This window comes from Herpailurus yagouaroundi, unplaced genomic scaffold (assembly GCF_014898765.1).
Source record: "Herpailurus yagouaroundi ecotype Mexico unplaced genomic scaffold, PumYag 211, whole genome shotgun sequence".
Lineage (NCBI taxonomy): Eukaryota > Metazoa > Chordata > Mammalia > Carnivora > Felidae > Herpailurus > Herpailurus yagouaroundi.
The window spans coordinates 342,331-369,587 of NW_024412442.1; the positions used below are offsets into that span (position 1 = coordinate 342,331).

General features: G+C 37.5%; 1 long non-coding RNA gene across 1 annotated transcript in view; it reads left to right on the top strand.

Annotated features, from left to right (window-relative positions):
* The window catches only part of LOC121016522 (uncharacterized), a 63,361-nt gene extending 36,639 nt beyond the window's left edge, over nucleotides 1–26,722 (top strand). The window contains exon 5 of the long non-coding RNA XR_005784332.1: nucleotides 26,512–26,722. This is a non-coding gene — a long non-coding RNA (uncharacterized LOC121016522). The remainder of the gene's footprint in view (nucleotides 1–26,511) is intronic.
* The last annotated feature ends 535 nt before the right edge of the window (nucleotides 26,723–27,257 follow it).

The window sequence follows — 27,257 nt, forward strand, 5'->3', positions numbered from 1 at the left end:
GAAGTTCTCAGCTATTATTTCTTCAAGTACCCCTTCAGCACCTTTCCCTCTCTCTTCCTCCTCTGGGATACCAATTATGCGTATATTATTTCTTTTTAGTGTATCACTTAGTTCTCTAATTTTCCCCTCATACTCCTGGATTTTTTTATCTCTCTTTTTCTCAGCTTCCTCTTTTTCCATAACTTTATTTTCTAGTTCACCTATTCTCTCCTCTGCCTCTTCAATCTGAGCCGTGGTGGTTTCCATTTTGTTATGCATTTCGTTTAAAGCGTTTTTCAGCTCCTCGTGACTGTTCCTTAGTCCCTTGATCTCTGTAGCAAGAGATTCTCTGCTGTCAGCTCTACTCTTTTCCAGCCCAGCGATTAATTTTATGACTATTATTCTAAATTCACTTTCTGTTATATTATTTAAATCCTTTTTGATCAGCTCATTAGCTGTTGTTATTTCCTGGAGATTCTTCTGAGGGGAATTCTTCCGCTTGGTCATTTTGGATAGTCCCTGGCGTGGTGAGGACCTGCAGGGCACTTCCCCTGTGCTGTGGTGTATAACTGGAGTTGGTGGGCGGAGCCGCAGTCAGACCTGATGTCTGCCCCCAGCCCACCGCTGGGGCCACAGTCAGACTGGTGCGTGCCTTCTCTTCCCCTCTCCTAGGGGCGGGATTCACTGTGGGGTGGGGTGGCCTGTCTGGGCTACTTGCACACTGCCAGGCTTGTGATGCTGGGGATCTGTCGTCTTAGCTGGGGTGGGCAGGCAAGGTGCACAGGGGCAGGAGGGGCAGGCTTAGCTTGCTTCTCCTTAGGTGATCCACTTCAGGAGGGGCCCTGTGGCAGCAGGAGGGAGTCAGATCCGCTGCCAGATTTTGGCTCCGCAGAAGCTCAGAGTTGGGTGTTTGCGCGGAGCGAGCAAGTTCCCTGGCAGGAACTGGTTCTCTTTGGGATTTTGGCTGGGGGATGGGCGGGGGAGATGGCGCTGGCGAGCGCCTTTGTTCCCCACCAAACTGAGCTCTGTCGTCCGGGGGCTCAGCAGCTCTCCTTCCCTTTGTCCTCCAGCCTTCCCGCTTTCTGAGCAGAGCTGTTAACTTATGACCTCCCAGCCGCTAAGTCGCGCTTGCTGTCGGAACACAGTCCGTCAAGCCTCTCCACTTTTTGCAAGCCAGACTCGGGGGCTCTGCTTGGCCGGCGAGCCGCCCCTCCGCCCCGGCTCCCTCCCGCCAGTCCGTGGAGCGCGCACTGCCTCGCCGCCCTTCCTACCCTCTTCTGTGGGCCTCTCGTCTGCACTTGGCTCCGGCGACTCCGTTCTGCTACTCCTCTGGCGGTTTTCTGGGTTATTTAGGCAAGTGTAGGTGGAATCTAAGTGATCAGCAGGACGCGAGGTGAGCCCAGCGTCCTCCTACGCCGCCATCTTCCCTCTCCCTCAAATAATCATTTTAAAAACAAACAAAAAGTTTTTAAAAAATTAAAAGAACAAAAAAGATGTGAAAAATCAAACTGATCTTCAGTAATTTAACTTCCTATCCCCTCCTCCCCAAAATCTAGCAGGAAATAATATAAAATGTTCGTCATTCAAAGGAAAACTTCTAGATATATAAAAAAGCAGAGAATATGGCCAATAACCAGAAAAATTAGTATATATAAAAAAGAAAACTAACACAGCTATTGTAAGCATGCTCTATAGTCTCAAATATGTAAAGCAAGTGTAAACATAATGAAGAGAGAGATGGAAAATTGAAACAACCAATTGCAACTTCTGGAGATGAAAAGTACAATATCTGAAGTGAAATCTCTTTGTATAAAATTAACAGCAGATATGACACTGCACAAGAAAATCAGTTAATTTGAATGCATAAGAATAGAAATAATCCAAAATGAAAACTGGAAAATAATGTGATTGGGATGACAAAAACCCACCGAGACTTGAAGAGTTATAAGAAATTATCAAGCAACCTAATATTTGTGTAATTGAACTCCCAGAATGAGTGGGGGAGAGGAAAAAAAAAATCTTCTGAGAAATAATGGCTGATAATCATCCAGATCTACAAAGCTCATGAACCCAAGTAGGATAAACACAAAGAATACCACATCAAAGCACACCACCATCAAACTGCTGCAATTCAATGATAAAGCAAACAATATTAAAAGCAACTGGAGAAAAATAAGCATACACAGAGAGAAAAAAAAGATAAAAATTACTACAGGGGCACCAGGGTGGCTCAGTTGGTTGAGCATCCAAGTCTTGATTTTGGCTCAGTTCCTGATTCCCAGATTGTCATATGGAGCCCCCATGTTGGCCTCTGTGTGCAGCCTGCTTGAGATTGTCTCTCTCTCTCTCTGCCCCTCTCTGCCACTCATGTTCTCTTGCTCACTCTGGAAGAAGAAGAAGAAGAAAAAGAAGAAGAAGAAGAAGAAGAAGAAGAAGAAGAAGAAGAAGGAGAAAGGGGAGAAGGAGGAGGAGGAGGAGGGGGAGGAGGGGGAGGAGAAGAACAAGGAGGAGCAGGAAGAGGAGGAGGAGGATGAGGAGGAGAACAAGGAGGAAGAGGAGGAGGGAGAGGCGGGGGAGGAGGACGAGGGGAGGAAGAAGAAAAAGACTTACTACAGATTCCTTTTCAGAAATTATGTAAAGCATTGGGCAATTGGACAGTAGAATGACACATTTTAAAGTGCTGAGGAAAAAGAAAAAAACAAACATCAAGCTCTGAGAGTGCTCATTAGCAGGTTGGTAGGAGCTGGTGATGCCATAAAACAGCAGCATAAAATGCTTAACAGTAATTTTCCTGGCCCTGATTTTCCATTTTCAAAGCCTGAAACCAGGTTGAGGTGGGGGATGGCTGGAATTCAAGTAAGCCAGAAAGGTAGGTTCCTCAGTTCACAAATGCCTATCCATGTACTAACTGTCATAAATGTTCTTTCCTTTCTTTTCCGTGGTTTGTTTTATAGAAGTCAGCTTTTTCTCATTCCATTGTAGGTGTATTTTGCTGACAAAGATGTCTTATCTCTTTGAAAATATTTTGTTTTTGAATTTTTGATAATAAAATACATGAGTAAAATTCATAATATAAAAAAAACCAGAATATGAGACTTGAGCTTCTCTATTCACACCACCAAGAGAGAATGGCTGGCATATTGTAGGTACAATAGCATACGTTCTGGATAAATGAATAAAAATAACTACAAACAGTTCTACCACCCAGAATAGCATTAATATTTCATTAGTTTTGTTACTACCATTTCCTAAAGAAAGTTAAAATGTTACAAATAAAACTAAAGTTCCTTTTATCAACCACTGTTAGTTTCAAATCACTTAGGTCTATTCCTAGGGCATTCCTATTGTGAACTTGGTCTGTTTTCTTCTGGTCATCATTATTCTCTTGTGAACAGATAGATATAGAGATAAATACAGATGTGTAAATAATACCATCTATACATAGATACACACTCAGGCACATGCAAACACAGATTCTATCTATCTATCTATCTATCTATCTATTGATCAATCAATTTACCATTTATGTATTAATAATATCTATCTGAAAAACCTCCATAAATACTAGTAAAGGCACCACATAATTCTAGGAGAAGCCATTCACATCATGTTCAGGTAAATAAGATCACTATTACACTACACATGTTATTTTGCATCTGCTTCTTTTCTGCAACATTATATTTTTTATATAGTTCATGCCTTTTAATTGGTATGTAGTATTTCATTATATGAATAGGCCATATTTAATTTATCTGTTCCTGAATGCTGAATTTCTAAGTTGTTCCTAGTTCTTTAATATGACAAAAATGCTGCAAAATATGTTTATGTATGCATCTTGCACAAGGTTCTGTATAAAAATTTCTCTAAGGGTATGTTACCAGAAATGAAAATGCTAAGTCATAAGATTATTCCTTTTTAATTTTATTAGACTTTGCGAAATTGCTTCCCCAACTCACAACAGGCTGAACCATTTTAGAGTCCCACTAGCTATATATAGCACAACCAATTTCCATATATCCTTGCCAATACTTACTAGGGCCAAATGTTAACTTTTGCCAATATGAAAAATAAAAACTGCTAACTCGTTATTACTTGATCCAATATTTTAATAATAATGAGATTGAATGTGTTTCCCAGGATTTATTAAGTTTTTCTCCTTTTAGGAAATTACCTATTCTTGTACTTTGCCTTTTGTGACATGTCTTCACACTTTAACTTCTCTCTAGAATAACACAAAGTTCTAGTTACATAGTGGCAATAAATAAATATTTGTTCTATTTAATTCATAGAGTTAGGAAAATATGTCCTATTGATCTTTGACAAAGTTGTCTTTTTCTTCCTGTTTCTATGTGCTATTTTTTTTAAAAAGACTTTGTTGTTTAGATCAGTTTTAGGTTCACAGCAAAATTGAGAGGAAGGTAAAGAGGTTTCCCATTTAGCTCCTGCCCCCACACATGCACAGCTTCCCACCTTATCAACATCTCCAGTGAGTGGTGCATTTGTTGCAACTGATTTCTGTGCTCTGTTCTGAATCCTAAATACAGTAGGATGTGGGAGGCAGGATGGTTTTGTAGGAGAGTCTATGCTGTGGAGTCAGGTAGACTTGCTCTTGGGTCCTGGCTCTACCACTCAATTTCCATGTAACCTTGGACAGTTTTACTTAGACTGTCTGAAATTTGGATAATAATCAATAGCTCATAATGCCCCAAGTACCTGCTTGAGAAAATACACATAAAGCACTTATAACAGTGACTGTCATATAGGAAATGCTCAATAATAATAATAATAATAATAATGATAATAAATTCCCTTTTTCTACATCCTTCATCCCAAACCGCATATGTAAATAAACACTGCTTTGGTCTAATGAGATGCCCAGTTAATCTTTCTCATTAAATGTTACATTAAAGTGCCACCCAGATATCGGGAGGACCTATTAGTATGCTTAATCTACAACTAAGTATATTTTTCTGTACATGGGGAAACTTGCATTAATTCCTGAGTTTACACTAAGAAATCTGAAGAATCAATAAAAATAGAGGTTGCAGTTATCAGTGACAATATGTCTTGATAAGTCTGTTTAAACAATATCTCGAGCCATTCTTTCTACATTACAGTCTACTCCATTCATACATGCGGGCTGGAGTAGGGCAGACACAGTGTCTACAGCTAGTTTACAGGGAAGCTTCCAGGAAAAGCAGAGCTATTTTATACTGACATGTTTGTCCTTCCCTCCGAATTTACTGAATTGTCCATTTCTTCAGAATCAGAGGCATATTTTTAGACTTTGCATCGGTTTTCCTAGTAGCCTTTTTCACTAGAAACTCAAAGAATTTTCAGTAATGATATTGAGCTTTGCATTGACAATTTGAACGTGCAAACACATGTGGACAGCAGAGGTCACAGTTGTTTTAGGTTAACATCAGAAAACTGGTGGGCACATAGTATTTTTTATTTTGTCATTGTTTTTAGATTAATAGAATAATAGCTATAAAAGCTGAGTTTGGTTTGAAAATACGGTCTTCAGTCATATTAAGAAGCTTAAAATCTTGTCTTTCCCACTTTCTGCATATTTGCATAATTTTCTTAACATTTTTTTCCCAAAAAAATAATTTTCAGAGATAAGAACTTTTCATTCTAAGACAGCTAGGATCTGAATGATGGTATTTTTTTAATCACTGTCAAACCAAACAGAAATTTTCATTAGGGACTTTTAAACTTTCTAATCAAAGTTCCTGGAATCATTTTTTTGTATAAATGAGTTTCATATTTTATAGTGTGGTAAAAATTATTTCTCCTCTACTTTGAAGAAATGAATGAAGTTTTGGATTATCCGTTTTGCATTAAAACTCTAGTTGCTAGGAAATTATTGTTGTTACTTGTTATTTGCCAGTGATTCATTGGAATAGATTTGTTTACCTAAGTGTCTGCATCACTTACTGAAATACGTCATGAGAGCTCATACAGCGATGCTAATTTAATACAGTATTTGATGCAACAAATTACATTCTTAGTTCATAACTCTTTGATTTAAAAATATTCATAAGAAATCAATGTACTAGGTAAACACAGAGGGCCACACTATTTATTGTAGATTGAAAGAAGATAATAAAGCACTGATGAAGTTATGTAGTAATTGCAACCCATATTGCTGAGGAGAATGAAACCTGTACAACTCCTTGAAAGAACTGTTTTGGTAGCTGCTACCAAAGCAGGTCATACCCAGCCTTAGTCCCTCTGCTCCTGAAATATACCCCCAATGTCCTGAAAGCAGCACCATCTGTAATAGTACCAGATCAAAAACTACCTGAAAACCCATCAATGTATATTATACTTCAATGTAACATTTAAAAGACAAAGAGGTTAATGATGAGTTTCTTTTACTAGTAGTAGATGGTTGGACAGTCTTGATGCTTGGCAATACGTTTATTCATTTTTTCTGAGGTTCAGCATGTCCACATTATATCTTTATCAGGACACTTTCTGGTGTTTAGATTCAGAACAATTTATTCATTTTAAATAAATTTATAGGGGAAACTGGTTAATAAATTAAGATAGATGCATTAATTTACAGTGAGTGATGATTTTCATTAACTGGAATATTCAAGTCCCCTGTTTAGGTAAACTCTTATATTACTGTCAAGTTAATAATTAGAAGGTGGTTTTAGTGAGAGTTGAATGAATGCAGAGGCAGATAAATAACAGTGAGTACTTTCTGTTTAGAATGTGTTGGTGCCAGTGACTTCTTTCACACCACAGAGTACTCCCTACCCCAGATGCCTGTGCCAGCATCTCCCCAGGGTGGTCTCATTAATGGAGGGTGCCATGTAAACACACTTGCTATTAATTCTGTGGGCTTCCCATTTCTCATGGACAGGCTGATCATTTTCCCTGTTCATATCTTTTTTTTTTTTCTTTTTTCATTTCCTATGGAGGGCAATACAAGTAATGAAGTTTCTGACAACAGCAACTACAGATATACCTTAGTTCTGTTTACTGGAGATGATTTCCAGATTACCTTGGGGGATTCACAGAGTTGTTGTTGTTGGTGTGTGTGTGTGTGTGTGTGTGTGTGTGTGTGTGTGATACATTTAATGATCTTTTAGTACACTCCTCCACATGACTAATCGTATCTGTTCATTGCTGGCATGTTCAAAGAGCCATCTCAATTTCAAGTTTTTGGAGCTAACTTGCCTCACTTATGAATCTCTGATATTTTTGAAGTAGCTAAACTATTTTCATGTCTTTAAAACATAGAATCACAAAACTAGAAGAAACATTAAAATATCATTGTTCTTTCCCCAATTCCAACTATATTAACATAAACCAGTTCAACTAGATGAGACTTTATTTTACTTTGAATTATTTTTTTAAGTTTATTAATTTATTTTTGAGAGAGAGTGAGAGTGAGTGGGGGACGGACAGAGAGAGGGAGAGCAAGAGAATCCCAAGCAGGCTCTACACTGTCAGGTGGAGCCCGATGGCAGGACTCGTTTCACAAACTGTGAGTTCATGACCTGCGCCAAAATCAAGAGGTGAATGCTTACCAGCCTGAAACACACAGGCGCTCCTACTGTGAAGTATTTTCAAGGAAGGTAACAGTTATTCTCAAAACTTATCTCACTTTTTTACTAGTTCAAGAATGGAGGACAGAAAACAATAGAACTATGAAGACAGAATAATACAAGTAGTAGTATTCTTGGGAGAAACTCAGTTTCCAGTTGGTTTGGAGAAGTTCTTGATTTCAGAAATCACAGAGAAACTTCCTTTTGCTATGAAACATCTTTTGCGTATCTGTTTTTAGTCAAGCAGTCATAGGGATCAGTTACAGAAAATTAAGAGACTGATTACATACCCACATACTGAAGTGTTGATATTTTCCAAATATCCCTCAGAAGAGACTCTTAATTCCAGCCCAAGATCTTAGGACATCCATTCATGTAATTGAGCAACACCCAAAAGAAGGATATAACTTGTCTTTATAAACTATGCAGCCATGGAGTCCAAGTCAGCATGGGAGACAATATCACACTCATGCATGCAGACCATGCCACATTTTTACAAGATGAAACTAGCAGAAGTATTTAAATGATGTTGAGGATAAAGTCAGAAAACACAGCAAGGTGAGGTGCCCATCATTAGAGAGAAGGCATAAAAGGCAGGATAGATAGAAAATTCGCCTTTTAGAGGATTCCAAGTATAGAACAAAATATTTCTATTGAATTTCATGATGATGCATGACAATGGGCAAAGGAAATTTATTTTAAACATTGAATATTTGAATATAAAGCCATAAAAGTGGAGAAAAAGATTATTAAACTGATTTCCTGTTGGCCCAGTTACTTGGATTGGTGACCATTATCAGATTTAAAAGTTATAAAAATTAATTCCTCATTATTCTGTGAAAGGATTTCCAAAATGTTATTGTTTGTAAAATTTTTTATTTTCAAGAATGCTGGATTCTTAATTTTAGATAGTTTTATTTAATGAATAGTCATTTATTCATTCATTTATACATCCATTCAGTACAGATTCTAAATGCTTTTCTTTTTTTTTTATTTTAAATTTTTTTTTCAATCTTTATTTATTTTTGGGACAGAGAGAGACAGAGCATGAACGGGGGAGGGGCAGAGAGAGAGGGAGACACAGAATCGGAAACAGGCTCCAGGCTCTGAGCCATCAGCCCAGAGCCTGACGCGGGGCTCGAACTCCCGGACCGCGAGATCGTGACCTGGCTGAAGTCGGACGCTTAACCGACTGCGCCACCCAGGCGCCCCTCTAAATGCTTTTCTAGGTACTAATGGGGTTACAAAGATGTCTAAGAAAGAATCCATGTACTTAAAGCATTGTGACTAAGTAAGTAATATAAAATAAATTACCAAATAAGTATTGTTTCAATCCCAGTGAAATTCATGCTAGAAGAGATGCAATAGTAACTTGTGCCTTAGAAGAAAGGGCAATTAATTCTTGTTGTCAGGGAAGGCTGCAGAGAGGAGGTGATGTTTTAACTGGGCCTTGACATAGAAGTAGAATTTCAATAGCAGGAAAAGGTGAAAAGGGCATCATTGATTAAGAGAACAGCAACAGGGACACAGGAAAGTTGCTGACATGCTCACACCACTAGAAGTTGTGATATTGGTGATGTTCAGTATGGGATAAAGTGCCGTGAGATGGGAGAGAGCTAACTAGGAAATACACCATTTTACAAACAGAGAAGATGTAGTCATTGCTCTGACATTTACCAAACCAAGTTTAATACTGAATCTATCAAAATGACTGAGAGCAAAGCATTTCACAAACACATTTGATCTGGAGGGAATCTCAGAGATTATTTAGTTTAATATCTCTATCCCCACTCCACCCTCCACGAAACAGAATAATAGGTGAAGTGTTTTTAATCATGACCATACAACCAGATTGTTAGGTGTCAATTATGTCAGGTCACAATAGTTGTTCTGTAGCTCTTTTAGCCACTGCAGGTAGAGGAGAGACTGCTGCACGGTGCAACAGGGTAAAGATACAAGGTAGAGATGTTCCCCATCATTGATGATACAGAAGGCAGTAATTGTCTCACTTTGGAGATGAGGCGACTTAAACTTGATGCTTGTGACTCCACAATGTAGCAGATATTGTAGGAGGTGCATTTTCTGAGCTTTTTTTAAAAAAAAAAAACATTTCTTGAATTAAAACATTTATAGCAACCACATATCAGTACACTGTAGAGGCCCAGGGCAGGCTGCCCCAAAATATGCAATAATGGCATATTGATGATTCTGAATTAACGTTAATTAAGGAACAGCCAGTGCAAGAAGAACATCTGGCCCCCCTCTGGCCCCCTGTAAGCAGCAAATAAATCTCCCATGTGAAAAGTACCAATTCTGTACCAAGAGATAAAGATACTTCTTATCATCAGAGATAGGAAACTCAGAGCCAAGAAGGCTATATAAGCAAATTTTGTCACTTTTTTCTAATTTACTACCCCAGCCCAAATTTTATTTAGAATTCCTTACTAATTGAAGCTCCCAAACATAAGTTTTCTTTGCCCTGTCAATTTCTCAGAGATTTACATCTCTGTGTCTAAAAAGTATAAAAACCTCCTGCCTTCATCATTTCTTCGGTTCTCAGTTTCATTATTGAGCCTCCATGTGCTCCCTCCTGTTAATCTGTCTCATGTCAATTTAATTCTTAGACCAGGTAGAAGAATCTTGAAGGGTATAGAAACATTTTTTCTTCCCACCTAAAGTGAAGTAGTCAGATTTATGTCCTGTGATCCATTTCCCTACAACAGCTACTTCAGATATGCACATCTGTTTCTAGTTGGTCCAATAACATTCCTTTTGTAGGTATTTGGGAATGGGAAGATTAACATGAATGATCATGCTGGGTTAAGGCTGGAATCCTGACAAGTTAAAGCCAAGTATGAGAAGAGATAGGAAAATGCTAATGTGAGCAAAAACAGGGAGAAAAATGAGAAGAGAGAGGTCAGGCAGAGGCAAAGAGGAATGGAGGGGGAACCTCAGTGGTACCCTTTTGCAGCTGAGTTTCCCCTTTTGCCCAGCAATGTCTAATATCACATTTTCATGCGACATCAGTGAGATCTGACATCTTTGAACTGGCTGCATGGGCCTCTGCTATGTGCAGGCAAAGCAGCTTTGATCCAAAAAATTGTTTTACTTTATGACTCTTTTAACTCCAAAGTGTGAATAGCCCTTCCATTTCCCTTTGAGTTGGGTTTTCCCTACTTTACTTCAAAACAAAACAAAACAAAACAAAACAAAACAAAACAGGACAATACCCCCCGCCCAATGAAAAAAAACCTATCTTATACATTTTGTTATTTGGGCAAAAGTGCTTACTTTCTTCTTCCCACTTAGACTTGCTTAGTCAGGATTGTTTCATTAAATTACTATAAGACAATGGAAACTATCAGAGAAGTTCTTGGGTCTTTCATGCACAAGACCAATGTGAATTAAATAGAAAGGACTGAATTGCCTCTGGAACCAAACCCTGCATCAATAACTTGCCTCCCTCCATCTGTTGCAAAATCACCTTTTGGTTGAATGAACAACTTAAAAATTTAAAGAATAGATGAGTTATCCTTAAGGTTTTCTTTTCCTTCTTAATCACTATATTGTAATTGAAGGGGGGCAGTGGATCTTGACAGAGATGCTGAAATGAGCACTTCTTATAAGAAGAAAAAAAATCAGTGTACACACCATGCTGGGGCAATAGGCACATAGCTTTCTTACTGACCCAGGCTTCTGTCAGGACAAAGAGCCATCATAAATCCTTCTAACTGGAAGAAGATGTATGTATTTAACCGGTTTGAGACTAAAACGATATAAGGAATGTATTTTAATTAAAAATACTTTTGTTTTTATAAACATGAATTTCTAAATATTATAAGTATCTACATTTTAAGTTATTTACAAGTGATTTCTTTATAAATTATAAACCTGAATTTGTAAGACACATCACAACCATCCAAACACTATTTTGCCTAGGAAGTACCATATGTCCTGTTTAGTAAAAATTGATTTGCCTACTGTTTTTTGAAAACAGTATGTTCATTTTTGCAAAGTTTCTAGCAAATATGTGAACAAATGAACACATAGGAAAAGGGTTGGAATGCCAGGATGTTCAAGATGGTCAGTACTTGAAATCTTACCGTAGACGTGCAGTAGATTTGGAAAGACCAGGAAACAGTTTAATCCAGATTTTAGGTTCTCAGAAAGAGATGACTTTTTGGGGAGATTAGTCCTGGTGCAGGAAGGGTGCCAAGAATGCTGTGTAACCAACTCGCCAACTCTGCCCTGCTTAATTTAGGGAAAGTCATGGTTTAATGCTCGTATTTCTATCCCTTTCTTTTCCGAAAGAAAAGAATCACCTAAAAGCCTCATTAGCCTCATGAAGTCACCGTCAGTATCTACAGATCAAGGACTACCTGCAGGCAATTTGAACCAGGCAAAATAAAAGTGAGGCATAGAGCTCAGCAGGTCTGCTCACCAGTGCTGTTCCTGATGCCAAGTGTATGCTTAATTCTGAGAACTTGCTCAAAATTGACCTCTCCTGTTTGAGCCACAAGTCCTGAGATTGAGCCCCTTGTCTACTGGATCCAGTGGTGTATGTGGAATTCTTCCTTTTCTTCAGCATTCAAATGCTAGCCCTTCCTGCCTAGCTGTCTCTCTGGCACTTTTTACCGTAGTAGAGGTACCAGGAAAGAGGAATTAGGTTGCAGATACTGATTTTCACGCGTAACACCATTCCCTAGGCTGTAACTTAGCTTTTTGGGTCTCATTCTCTTCATCTGTAAAATAGGAACACTGAGAACTATAACACATAATTCCTTTAAGAAATAGGTACATTAGCGGGGCGCCTGGGTGGCGCAGTCGGTTAAGCGTCCGACTTCAGCCAGGTCACGATCTCGCGGTCCGTGAGTTCGAGCCCCGCGTCAGGCTCTGGGCTGATGGCTCAGAGCCTGAAGCCTGTTTCCGATTCTGTGTCTCCCTCTCTCTCTGCTCCTCCCCCGTTCATGCTCTGTCTCTCTCTGTCCCAAAAATAAATAAACGTTGAAAAAAAAATAAAAAAATAAAAACAGGAAAAAGAATATCTTTAAAAAAAAAAGAAATAGGTACATTAGATAAAATGAATAAACAGTGCTTAAATATTCTAGATATGGGCAAAGTTTCCAGAAAACAGCATCAAATGCTCACTTTTGGCTTTGGGTTCTCACAGTGTTTATCATCAACATCATCATCAACATCATCATCAACATCATCATCATCATCATCATCATCATCATTATCCTCACCATCATCATCATTGTTATACCATAATTAAGACACATGATCACATTTTCACATTTGCTAAGGAGCAACTACAGCACTATTGCAAATGTATGTGCTAAGTATACCTCCTGCTTCAGGGCTGGATTTAAATAATTACTTTAGGTTTTATGGAATATCCAAGACTAATCTTATAGAATAACCTTGCTAATATGAAACTTAAAAAATACTGGCTCAGCATTGAACTCATTCTTTTTTCTTCTAAAATTATAGTTTATACACAATGGAAATGAAAAATGATATTAAGGGGGATATTACAGCCCTGTGGTCTCTGTTTTTGCATAAAGGAACATCTGCTTTTTACATCCCTAGAATCACATGTTCTCATTGCTGACTATTGAAAAGCTGTCTTTTATTTGAGAAAATAAAAAATTAAGATTTTAAGTCCATTACTATAAAGGGAATGTTTTTTCTCTGTTTCATATTTATTCAGTCATGAAATGCTAAGATAAGTTGAGTTAATTTAAAGCTGTTTAATCCTACTAGGGTTTTCGCTGACGTATAATATAGGTTGTTTTTATACGTGTGGCAACAACTCTTGGTAGACCTATCGTGGGTCCAGCATTGTGATTACTGATAAAGTGATTTAAGAGCAGAGATGTGTAGTTTAGATAGGTTGTCAGAATTTGTTGCTCGAAGAGAGGTCTGCAACTGATAGAAGAGAAATGGTCATTCCATTCATCTACTCCTTCCTTCATTTGGAGAATTAGGGTCCTAATATATATGTCATAGTGTTCCAGAAAGAACATGGTGTCCCAGTTAAGGGAGAGTGGAGGACAATTGTCTGGGCTCCTCTCTGCCACTGGTCACTGTGCATCTTTGGATCCTGAGATTGTAAGTAAGTGATATTTCTAGTTGAGTTGCTGAGAGAAAGGTTTTCTGTTGTCTAATTGCATTGCCAGAAACTTGAGAGTGAATTTAGATTTTAGCTCTAGTTCAAATTACTGTTATGGTTTAAATTGTGTCCTACCCCCAAACTTATATTGAAGTCCTAACCTCCAGTCCCTCAGAATGAACTTTATTTGTAGTTAGGGTCTTTACAGATATAATCAAGTTAAGATGGGGTCATTAGGATGGGCCCTAACCTCCTTTGACTGGTATCTGTAAAAAAAGGAGAAATCTGGAGACAGACACCCATACAGGGAGAATGTCATGTGAACATAAAGACAGCCATATATAAACCAAGGAGAGAGACCTGGAATAGAACTTTCCTCACAGATGAACTAACTCTGCCAACATCTTGATTTTGTACTTCTAGCTTCCAGAATTTTGAGACAATAAATTTCTGTTGTTTAAACCACTCAGATTATGGCATTTTGTTATGATAGCCCTAGTAAACAAATACAACTACTTATTAGCTTTGTGACTTGGACAAATTATTTAATTTTTAAACATTCATCCCATTGTAAAATGGGAAGGATAAAAATGGAGTGTTTAAACGAATGACTTCTAAAGTGGTCCCTGGGTGCATATATTACAGCTACACCACTTAACAGATGTGTAACCTTGAGCACATTGCTTAACCTGTCTCTGCCTTAGGCTCTTGTGTGTACCCATCTCATATGTTTGATATAGGGTTGAATGAGTTAATGTATATAAAACATGTACAACTGTATCTGGTTCTTGCTAAGTGCTCAGTAAACGTCAACCGAATTAGTCACTTGGAGGATAAGTTAGTGTATATAAACCATATAGCATAGTTCTTGGTTCATAGTAAATGCCTCATAAATGTTATTATTATTATATTAGTTTCTTCCTACTAATTATCATAAGTGATCCTAATAACATTAAGAGGAGCTTAAAGTTCTCAAAAGATAAATGTTTGAATGATTAAAATTATAAAAGACAGTAACTGAAATAAAATTCCACATTAAGGTTTTTATTAATATCTAATTATTTGCCATATTACCTATAAGATCTTGAAAAGCTGTCATTATTTCCTTATATTCAACAATAAACATCTATACTAATTTTTGAAGATTTTATTCATGTCCTTACTTTGGTTTTTATGTGTTTCTTTAAATGAGTGTCTCATGGTTTTTACATTTTCCCTCAAAAGAATCTGAAAAAAAAACCTTCAACACTATGCTGTGTAGGAGGATGCCAGTTTCCTTTATGTTTGATCTTCTCCTTTTCCCTTTTCTCACTTCCTTAAAATAGTGTTGAAATTGGGAATATCTCTCTTACATCTATAGTTGATAAAACTAAGATAAAAGGACTATATTAATTATCAAAATGATGGTCTCTGAAATTAAGACATAATAATTCATAGTAAATGATTTCAACTATCAAAAAGAAATTACTTTCTGACTGATTCAAAAGGAAACAAAAGAAGACAGTTCTTGGTGGCTGGAAGTATTTTCTCTTTAATTCTTAATCCATGTCTCAGTTAAGGCATCAAAACTTTTCATTCAGGAAGATATTTCTTACCATTCAGTCTTTTATAACAAAAATTTATACCAAATGGGTTGGGAAATAGTCTACAGGCTTTCAGGTGGGTCACAGGTATAGCTGTTGAACACAAGGGAGATGAGCAAAACCCTCAGAGATTGTACAGTGAGTACATTATTTTTGCTGCATTGTGGTGAGAAGCCATTTCCACCATGGAGAGGAGTGTGGTTTCATTGTTTGTTTATTGTTTTTTTTTTTAAACAAGGTATGTCAGGGCCCAGTTGGAATGCAGATGCCTTAGTCAAGGGGATATCTCAAGGGTTAAATGGAGGGGATGTTTACAGAGGTGTGGACAGGAATAAGGAAACCAGCCAGAGGCACAGGCTTGTAAAAATGAAAAGAAGTTACCACTTTTAGGTATAAAATGGCAAGTAGAGGGAGCAGTTAGCTGAACCCACAGGATATGTTGCCCTGAAGGGAGCTGTGCTTATAGATGAGAGGAAAGGACCAAACAACATAGAGAAGCGGAAAAGGGAATAAATTCCTTGCCCTACTTCTGTTCCTACCTTCAGACCCCAGGTAGTGCCTCCCAGCGGGTAGACATGAAGCCAGACAGCAGGGGAGCTTAATGACAGCAGCCCTTGGAAGTCACCTCCCAAGGCGCAGAGTAGGGCACAGAGAGGCTGATGATGAATCTGGAAGGGCAAACTAACAATAAGCTGTATGCAAAAACACTGTTACTTTAAGTGAAAATGGCACCTTAAATATGAGAGCTCGTTACATGTTTATTAGAAGAGCAGTGACCATTTCTCAAATACCCAAATGTGGTTTTGAATTCATTCTTCTACACTCAACAACATATCAATCCATAAAAGTCATCTTTCATATCTTCAGTTCAAATGTTTTCTGCCTACTGGTGGGCTATTAAAATTGTCACAACTCAGTATTTACTGATTACACAGCTGAATATTCATCCTTACTTGGTCATTAAGTTATTGATATTGGATATAATCATCATCTTTGATTGGAGGTTAGGGGAAACAGATAAAAATGATGCTTTTCTAAAAGTGAGACTGACATGGTGTTGAGTGACAGATTGGGTGTCCATCTTGCAGTAACGATTTCTCTTCTCTTAGTCATAACATCAAATTAATCACTCTAGTCTTGGTGGCTTGATTTCAACTGCCAGGATCACCTACCTAAAAGCTAAGCCAACAATAAGGTGAGTTGGCAGAGTGTAACTGAGGAGTCCTATTGCCAGTGTTTGAACTGCAACCCAGGAATTACTAGGGTACAATCTTGGACAACTATCTTAAAATTTTAAAGTTTCCTTTTCTGATATATAAAATGTATCCTAAAACATTACCCATGCTGTAAGGTGGTTATAATGATTAAACAAAAAAATATATGTGTAAACCTGTGGTATAATGTTTGGTGCATGAAATAATTATTTTAATCCTGAGAACTGAATTTACCACTTATATACAACCTGTGACCAATACAATTAATTGGAGTTAATATTGGGCCTGCTCTATTTAGAAGAGTACTCTCCCTAATGTGAGATTATATATGCAACAGAAATATGCCCTGCAGGGTGCAGTATGGTAGGAGGAAAAGAAGTGAAAAATTAGGGATTCACATAAAGGAAGCAAAGATAAAAGAAAATCTTCAAAATTAAAGAATCATAGCCACTTTCCTTTTCTTGAGAAGTTGATTTAATTGGTGACTCAATAAATGCACAGAGTGAATTTTTTAAGTTTATTTATTTATTTTGAGAGAGAGAGAGAGAGAGAGAACGGGAAGGGCTGAGAGAGAGATGGAGAGAGAGAATTCCCAAGCCGGCTCCACACTGTCAGCAGAGTGTGATGCAGGGCTTGAATTCATGAATCATGAGATTGTGACCTGAGCCGAGATTAAGAGTCAGACGCTTAACTGACTGAGCCACCCAGGCACCCCAATATATTTCATCGTAATATAAAAAAAAATTTAAGGGTTGAGGCACCAAACGAGGTGGCTCAGTTAATTAAGCATCTGACTCTTGATTTTGGCTCAGGTCATGATCTCTTGGTCATGTAATCCAGCCTTGTGTCTGGCTCTGAGTTTGACTTAGAGCCTGCTTGGGATTCTCTCTCTCTCCCCCTCTGTCCCTCCCATGCTTGTTCTCTCCTTCTCTCTCAAAAAAAAAAATAACAATAATAAAGATAATTTAAGGCTTAACATTTTACAAGTTGGAATTCTTCTGAAAACAGACTATGATATGAGCTGAAGAATGAGAATTGTCATGAAAATATTTCTGCCTCTAGACACAGAAAATGCAGATCCTAGTACTAGTCCTACAATTACCTGTGATTTTGAGTAACTTCTCTGCAGTGCAGTTTCCTTTTGTGTACAGAGAGAATTAGACACAAACTACAGTTTTGAAAATATCATCCAGAAAAATTGGGTTTATTAGTCACACAAGTTTGGAAGATAGTGCATTCTCTATCTTCCTCTTGGAAATTCCCACTGCACATGCATTCATTAAAAATTGAGATACGTACTGTAGCAAGAAAAAAATAAAGGAAAATAAATAAGAGAGAAAAAATAGTTCAACTTTTTTAACCTTATTATTTTAAACTTATTTATCCATGAGACCTTTTTATTTCATAGAACATCTATTAATATGCAATAAAACTACTAGTCAAGGAAGGGTTTTTTTTTAAAGTTTATTTATTTACTTTGAGAGAGAGGGTGTGAGCCAGTGGGGAGCAGAAAGGGAGGGAGAGAGAGAATCCCAAGCAGGCTCTGTGTTGACAGTGAGGAGACCTATGAAGAGCTTGAACTCATGGACCTGTGAGATTATGATCTGAGCTGAAATCAACAGTTGGATGCTTGGGGCACCTGGGTAGCTCAGTCAGTTAAGCATCCTACTCTTGATTTTGGCTTAAGTCATGATCTCATGGTTCATGAGTTTGAACATTACGTTGGGCTCTGTGTTGGCAGTGCAGAGACTGCTTGGAATTCTCTGTCTCCCTCTCCACCCCCCCCACCCCTCTATCTTCCAAAAGTAAATAAAAAAAACCATTAAAACAACAGCAACAGCAATGGTCAGACACTTAAACAACGGAGCCACCCAGGCACCCAAGTCTTCTTTTAGAGGATTTTTGTTCTCTTATATGTCTTGAATGTAATTCTTGCACCCTGTTTTGTGACATGGTAACCACATAATAACTGTTAGGAAACCTAATTGATTAAATAGTCTCAATCCCCTTTCTATGAGTAAGGGTTAAGAATACTTGGAAATTCATTTCTTCTCCTGTTTGAGGTCCAAAGGTAAATAGAAAATTACATCTGATTCCCTGGAGTGAAGTAAAATTCACCTTTTTGTTGTTCTGTAGTATACTGTTTGAAATTCTTAGAAGATGAGAGATAATTGAATGTATATTCATGTTAATGAATTACCTGCAGTGAACATGGAATTCACTAATACTTAAATTGTTACTGAATATTTGCCATGGTGTTTTTTTATCTACTTATTAAATCCCAGTAAAATGTAGCTATTATTTTCCTAGTACAACTACACAAATAAAAGTACTAAAGTAGAAGGCATGAAGGAATTGTTGCCACTTATTATGAACTTGGAAACAAATCTGTTTTCTTGTCATTCTAAAATAACATTTGCCTTCAGAAACCATAGTATAAATTATCTTGGCTAGTGATTTATCCTGTGCCTGGGCCCAAAGACTCACAATAGATGGAAATATGTTTAGTATTAAACTCTTTAGGGGCACCTGGGTGGCTCAGTCAGTTGAGTGTCCAACTTCAGCTCAGGTCATAATCTCTTGGTTCGTGGCTTCGAGGCCTGCATTGGGCACTGTGCTGACAGCTCAGAGCCTAGAGGCTGCTTCAGATTCTGTGTCTCCTTCCCTCTCTGCCCTTACCCTGCTGTTCTCTGTCTATCTCTCTCTCAAAAATAAAATAAACATTAAAAAAATGTTAACCTCTTCATTACCAAGTTCCTTTCTACCATTTATGTTTCTTTTGCTAAAACAAAAAAAAAAAAGAGTGGATGAAATAATTCAGCTATGCAAGTTAGTACTCTTGACTTTTCCATTGATAGATTTGGAATATTAACTTAATCAGACTTCACTTTTGTCTAGTAAAAAACAAATTCCATTCCACGTAAACTCCTTTGCTCATAGGGATGTTTGAAGTAAGTCTGTGTGGGGGTAGTCATGTATCTGCTTGGACAAATGTTCACGTATGTTTGTGTGCTTTGAGCATTCTCTAGAACTTCAGTTGATAACTTCTTCCAAAGATGATAGAAGAGACAATTTTAAAGTTCCACTCTACCTAAATGTATAAAATAGCCAACATTTTTCTTTGAGATTACTTACTTCTTTCTTTATTGGCTCTTTCACTTTGCTTGTGTTCTCAACTACGAGAAGATACTTTGCTATTGCTTTTTGTTCCTATATCAAATTTTTGTTTCCGTTGTTTTTTATTCATTGCTTAGAGTAGAAAAAGTGTTTTCTACTTCTTGCTTAATAAGGCAAAATAAGTAAATAATTACTAATAGGCTACCACTGAGTGTTCATGGTAATAACAATGGTAGTTACCTTTTATTAAGTAATTCCTGCTTTATTTACATATATTGTCTTGAATTATTTCCACAAGCTGTGAAGTAGGAGATATCATTTGCGATCTCAGAGATGTTGAATAGCCTGTCCAAAATTTAACAGCTAGTAATTTAGTAAGCCTAATTCAAATCCAGGGCAGACCCAATGTTGTCATTCTACTGCAAAAAACTGCCTTATACCACAATGACTATGCACATGATCAGTCTGTTTCCACACATTGTGTCACACATGATTTAGCATATGATTCATTCTTTTTTTGGGTAGAATGCTCTATAAATTCCAGTTACATCAATTTGGTTTTTAGTGTTAGCCTTTATTCATACTGATTTTGTATCTGATTCTTTCAACTACTGAGAGAGGACTATTAAAGGCCACTGTAAGTGTTGAATTGTCTATTTTTATTTTCAGATCTATAAATTTTTGCTTCACATATTTTGGAACTCAGTTGCCATCTGCATATAACTTTATAATTTTTTTTTATTTTCCTGATGAACTAAGCACTTTATCATTATGAAATTACTCTTTTTGTTTCTAAGAATATTGCTTATGGTCTATTGAGTCTGGTATTAATGCAGTGATTCCAGTTATTTTGATGGTATGTTGCAGTTTGTCTTTTTCCATCTGTTTACTTTCCATTTATTTCTCTATATTGTTGCAGACAACATATGGTTGTATCTTGCTTCTTTATTTGGTGTGACAATCCCTGCCTTTTGCCAATACTTTTTAGAGTATTTTGTCCATTCATATTTAATATAATTATTGCTCTGTTTGGATTTATATCTATCATTTTATTCTTTTTTTCCTATATGTCTCATTTCATTTTTCTTTCTTTCGTGTCTTCTTTTTCTGTTTTACAAATGTTTTTACTTTGTGCCTTTTTAAAATTCCTCTGTTGATATTAACTGTACCTTTTGAGTTGTTTATTTAGTGATTGCTCCTGAATTTATAATATACATTTTACCTTATCAGAATCTACTTTAGGTTAATAATGTAATTCTGGTAAAATATAGCAACTTTGCTTTAATATAGCTCCATTTCCTTCCTGTCCTTTGTGCTAATATTAATATATATTACACTTATATATGTTATAAATTTACTCTAGTAGTGCTATCATTATTGCTTTATATAAACATGTTTTAAAAATAAAATAAAAGGAGAAAAGAGAAAATATATATTTATATAGTGTCATAGTTCAGGTTGCTATAACAGAATACCAAGGAGTAGGTAGCTTATAAACAACAAACATTTATTTCTCATAGTTCTGGAGACTAAAAAGTCTAAGACCCAGGCACTGGCATATTTGGTGTCTGGCAAGAGCTACTTCCAGCTTCGCAGACAACTGTCTTCTTGCCATGTCTTCACATGGTGGAAAGGGCAACTGTGCTCTCTGGGGTTTTTTTATAAGGACACGTATTTAGTCATGAATGTTCTACTTTCGTGACCTATTATCTTCCAAAGTTGCTACCTCCTAATGCTATCATATCAGGGGCTAGAATCTCAAAATATTAATGTGGGGGGTGGGACACACTCACTCTAAAACATATGGTCTTTTATATTTACTCACCTGTTTTCCAAGGCTTTTACTCTTCATTTTTTCCTGTGGATTCAAGTTACCGTATGGTGTCATTTTCTTTCCTCCTGAAAGACTTTGTTAGTATTTCTTGTAAGACAGGTCTTTTGAAAATGAATTATCTTAGTTCTTATTTATGTATGACTCTTTGTTTCACCTTCGTTTTTGAAAGGTAATTTTACTTTGTGGGCAGATTTTTTTTTCTCCAACACTCTGAATATGTCATTGCTCTGACTTCCAGTCTCCATTGTCTCTGATGAGAAGTCAGCTATTAATCACATTGTTATTCCCTAGTATGACATGTATCATTCTTCTTTTGCTGCTTTCAAGATTCACTCTTTTACTTTCAGTGGCTTGAATGTGTTGTATCTACATGTATAAATCTTTGTGTTTATCTCATTTGGATTCCTTGAAATGTTTGCATCTATATAATAATTTCTTTCATCAAATCAGGGAAATCCCAGCTATTATTTCCTTAAGTAATTATACTTACTTTACTTTTATTTTTTCCCTTTTGTTCTGTGACTACTATATATATTTATATATTTGAATTTGTCCCATGGTTTTCTGAGATTTTGTTCAATTTTATTCAAACTTTTTTACTTTCTACTTTTCAAATTGGACTATTTCTTTTTACATTTCTGTATTTATGGGAAGTTTACAAAGTAAATTTGACAGTCGAGATCATACCTTCTTCTCTTCATTTCTTTTTCTCATCTGGCATCAAATTCTTACTCTAAAGAACAGTGACAAAGCCTACGGAATTTCTGATCAGGAGATCAATGTATTCAGTAGAAATGTTTCCATTATCAATGCCCAAGGCTTTGAATTAAAGGGAGTGAAGGGAGCAATGTGGCTCTAATTACTTTAGCTTTGGAAGAAAATTTGCCTACTCTATTCAGCAAACCAAACTCCCCACAGGTAACATGACCCATCCTCTTGAAATGGTAATTAAAGATCATTTATTCTGTTTAAAGGAAGTCTTTTGTGTGTGTTTGTTGTGTTTAGGAGAGAATGGTAATCTTGCTTCTTATACCAAGTGGCTGATCAAAGCATTCCTTCCAAAAATAGAGAATACTTGTCCTGGGAGGAATTCTGGTAAACACAATATACTTTTTGGACAAGTTACTTATCTTCTCTTGTGCTTCACTTTCCTGTAATCTGTAAATAATAATAATGGTTAATAACAATAATAATAATAATAATAATGTATATCTTGTGAAGTTGTAAGTATTAAATAAGGTAATATATGCAAATACTTTAGAAAAGTGTCTGACACATAGCAAACACTCTATGTTTTAGCCATTATTATGATGGTCATGTTTATAACATCTCCATGGTGTTTTAGAACTCCAGATATGTACCAGGACACCAAATGAAATAGCACCCCAGGTCATTTCTCAGTGTGGCCCTAGGCCAGTCTCATTTCTCCAGCATTAGTCTTGCCCATGGTGGTGGAAGAGTTCAATGATAATACTTTGAAGAATCATCATAACAATATTTTTCAGGTGTAAAATTCACAGTTGCCCTTAAATGGTATCTATACAGAGTGATATAATCAGTCAGTGTTAGGGTAACATTTCATTTTGGTTACTTTCAAAAGGGAATACTCAGTTCCATCACATGAAAGTTTACTTTGTTGTCATAAACATGGCAACATGATGCCATCACCTCTTAGATCCTCACTTGTAAATGCACCAGTACGATGTAATACCAACACTGATGGATTCTGAATTCTTATCAGCTATTTCCACTCTAGTATCCTTTCCCTACTTCTGACAGTTAAATTTAAGCAAGACTGAATTAAATCTGGTACTCTTCAGTGTCCTGGGTCAACATTATAGCTATCATTAAAACAATTAATAAAAATGCTCAGCAAAATGACCACAAACATTATGATATATATATATTTTTAATTTTTTTAGTGTTTATTTATTTTTGAGACAGAGAGAGACAGAGCATGAGCGGGGGAGAGGCAGAGAGAGAGAGACACACACAGAATCTGAAACGGGCTCCAGGCTCTGAGCGGTCAGCACAGAGCCTGACGTGGGGCTCGAACTCACGGACCGCGAGATCATGACCTGGGCCAAAGTTGGACGCTTAACTGACTGAGCCACCCAGGCGCCCCAATTATGATATATTTTTAACCAACCATTAGAAAATCTAAATCATTTGTTGAAACCTGTGTATTCTTTAAAAAAAATCACTGAATTTATGAATCTTTTGTGAAAGTTGCATCTAGAAAAAAATAAGTATAAATTCCCTTAACCAGGAAGCCCTAAATACCTCTAATTAGAGCAGTTGAAGTGGGTTTTTACTACAATTTAGTTTCCCACAAAGGCTTAATCAACCTTTACGCATAATGAACACCCAGTAAAGTTAAAGTGTAATCTGTGTGTGCAAAGGGCATGGGAAAGATTCTGCACTCAGAGATAAGACTGGTTCTTCACAGAATAGTTTAGAACTAACAAAATTCTCCCTGTCTGTCTCTGCAGTTCTGTTATGCTGAATGTAAATTCTGATATTATTTTAGTATATTCAAGTATTAGATGATGAATATATGCATGTAGCATTTGCAATACTTCAAATTTCATTAAAGAATGACAGTCAAATATCTTTCCACAGCTATTTTCAAGTCTATAAAATCAAAGAGAAGTTGGGGCGCCTGGGTGGTTCAGTCAGTTAAGCGTCCGCCTTCAGCTCGGGTCATGATCTCATAGTTCATGAGTTCGAGCCCTGTGTCCGGTTCTGTGCTGACAGCTCAGAGCCTGGAGCCTGCTTTGGTTTCTGTGTCTCCCTCTCTCTCTGCCCCTCCCTTGCTCATGCTCTGTCTGTCTCTGTCTCAAAAGTAAATAAAAACATTAAAATTTTTAAAAAAAAATCAAAGAGAAGTTATATATTTCCAACTTATAAAACTTTGAACATTCAATAATATTTGAATATTATTATAAATAACCCTCTTATTGTTTGCATATTTCAATATCTTTCATGATTATTTTAATAATTCCCTCCACAGTAAGTGGTTTCCTAAACCAAGTGGTGAGCAGGTGGAAGCAAAAAGAACTTCAGTAAACCTTTGTTCACTGACTGGGTAATTGAAATCTATTCTATTTGGAATAAGTGTTTAATAACATTGTGCTGATACATTGTTATACAGAGTCCTAGATAACCTAAACTTTTCTTTGTCTTAATAGTAGGGCTTGTGCAGAAATGAGTGAGGGGGCTCAAAGTGGTGCATAGTGGGCATAGGTGAACTTTTCTGGTTTTGCCAAGATGTCTTTTTAACGGAAACCTACATTTAAGAGGGGACAAGACTAACTCTGACCATTTGAACAGTAATTATCACTAATCTCTCGGACCTCTACCTGATTTTCCCTTTTTTATTCTAAGGAGAAGGATCCTGGAATTTGTGATTTCCTATGATTTCAGGTGACACAGAACTTGGCCATGAAGTTCACAGCCTGTGATCAGGACCTCTGACTTGTTTTACAAGTTACTACCTCAGATTTCTTTTGTTGTGCTTAGCATTGCTCCAGTGGGGATGCTGTACTGACATAACATATAGTCCACTAAGGATTAGCTTTGCTCTTTATTTATTAAAAAAGTGCATCTTGAGTGTTTTGATAATTACAGGGGATAAAATACTGAGCAAATAGTACTTTGATCTCGAATAGCTCTCCAGTGATTCTGGCTTATTGGTTTTGAAGAGGGCTACAACTTGGATATGCCTGTGCTGCCTCCACTGCCATTTCCTTAAGGAAATCTACCACTGACCTTCCCTGAACAGTCCCTGTGCTGCCTCGGTGTTCTGCTTGTGGTTATAGTTAATTTTGCTCTTAGTATGTGCAGCCAACACATAGAGCTGTAGTCTGTGCAAGGCTGTGTCAGGTGCCTTGGAGAGGTCATCCCATTCAGTCCTCACAGCAACAGATTCGGTAATGACCTCTACTCAGTAGGTAATAAAACTGGACTTCAAGCAGGCTAAACATATTATTATGGTCACACAGGTCCACCTGGTGGGACTGGATCTGTCATGGATTCCCTCTGGAACTTAGCACTTAACCACTGTGAGAAACTGTCTCATACTCACTTTATTTTCTTTGTTTACTTTGCTAGCTCTTACCTGAGGCAGCTGTGAATATGGGGCACCAGATAGACAAACATGTTAATTCATATTTGTGAATTATGAAGAGAAAGTGTCAAAATATTACTCTTAGGTCTTCCTCTCCAGAGATTCCAATCTGTCCTTTGGTGACAGGAGAGACTTGTGATTAGATTTGAGAAAACTGCCCAAGGAACTTTGCTGCATCCTTTTCAATTGAGGACCACCAGGGAGGGGTTAGGTGGATGTGTCCCACCCTTCCAGGCACCCGATTTCCAGCTGGACTCCTTGCTGGTTTCTGCCTTCTGTCATTCTTTTTTGTGCTGGGCATCTAGCCCTGTTTCCCAACCCATAGGAGATGGGAGTGCTGTGGCTCCGCTTCTGATCTTACCTCCCCTTACTGCCCCCAGGGAGCCCGCACAGCCAGGCTGGATTCCCATGGCCTCTTTCTGTCCATAGTATAAAGTGTTTTTGGGGGGCATCTGGGTGGCTCAATCGGTTAAGTGACCAACTTCAGCTCAGGTCATGATCTCATGGTTTGTGAGTTCGAGCCCCACATCCGGCCTCTGTGCTGACAGCTCAGAGCCTGGAGCCTGCTTCAGGTTCTGTGTCTCCGTCTCTCTCTGCCCCTCCCCTGCGCATGCTCCATCTCTCTCTCTGTCTCTCTCTGTCTCTCTCAGAAATAAATAAACATTAAAAATAAAAATAAAATACAATAAAATGTTTTTTCTTTACTCTCAATACTCCTTTAGGGCTTTAAGTTACGTTTTAATATGATTCCAGCATAGCTGATTTAGGGCAAATCGATTGCAGTAGAAGGTCCTAGAAGATATATGACCAGAAGTCAATTACTTGATATGGTGTTTGCAAGTGATCTCTGAGCTTTGTGAACATTTGAGGGAAAAGAACAAAAAGAGTTATCAGCTGACTTTTGAAACTGTATGATTTCCTGGCATTATTATTTAAATCCAGTAAGCATTTATTTATTCAGTTCTTATTTCATAGGGCACTTTGACAGGCATTACAGATGATATCACAGTGAATGACACACACAAACACTTCTCTTGAGAAGCCTGGAGGGAAGAACACAGATGCAACTAACAATGGAGAAAACATGGGAGCTGCAGGAAAGGTTCAAAACAACGCGTGGGACTTGTGGCTGCCGCTAACTGTTTTAGTTGTAAGAAGCTTAGGACTCAATGCCCAAGAGCCATATTACAGGTAAGCCTCATGAAAAAAGTAGCTGTGAAACCCCAGGAACGGAAGTGGAGAGGTGGGAAGCAGCACTGAGAGAGGCTGGAGAGGAAGGGAAGGCTGCCCACACAGCGTCGCACGCTGTGCTCAGCATTGTCTGTGTCGTGCTTCAAATCATAAAATGTTTCACTTGTGGAGATGGTGAATGTGATAGGAATTAGCTCATTCTGGCCTAGATTTAAGGGCACTGGTATGCTCTTCCTTCTCCTAGTCATTCAGGGGACTGACTCCAAATGGCAACAGAAGGCAACCGCATGGCGTAACATCTTTTCATTTATTGTTCAGCAAGTCCATGCAGCTCATACCAAACTCAGGACAAAATGGCAGTCAAGAGAATCATGTAGAACTAATGTTTCAACAGTCAGCATTTATATGTTATGTGCCTGAGACACCCAGAAGAGAAAAGATAAGCCCTACTATTAAAAGTGATTGCCCAGGGGCATCTGGGGGCTCAGTCAGTTAAGCATTTGACTTCGGCTCAGGTCATGATCTCTCAG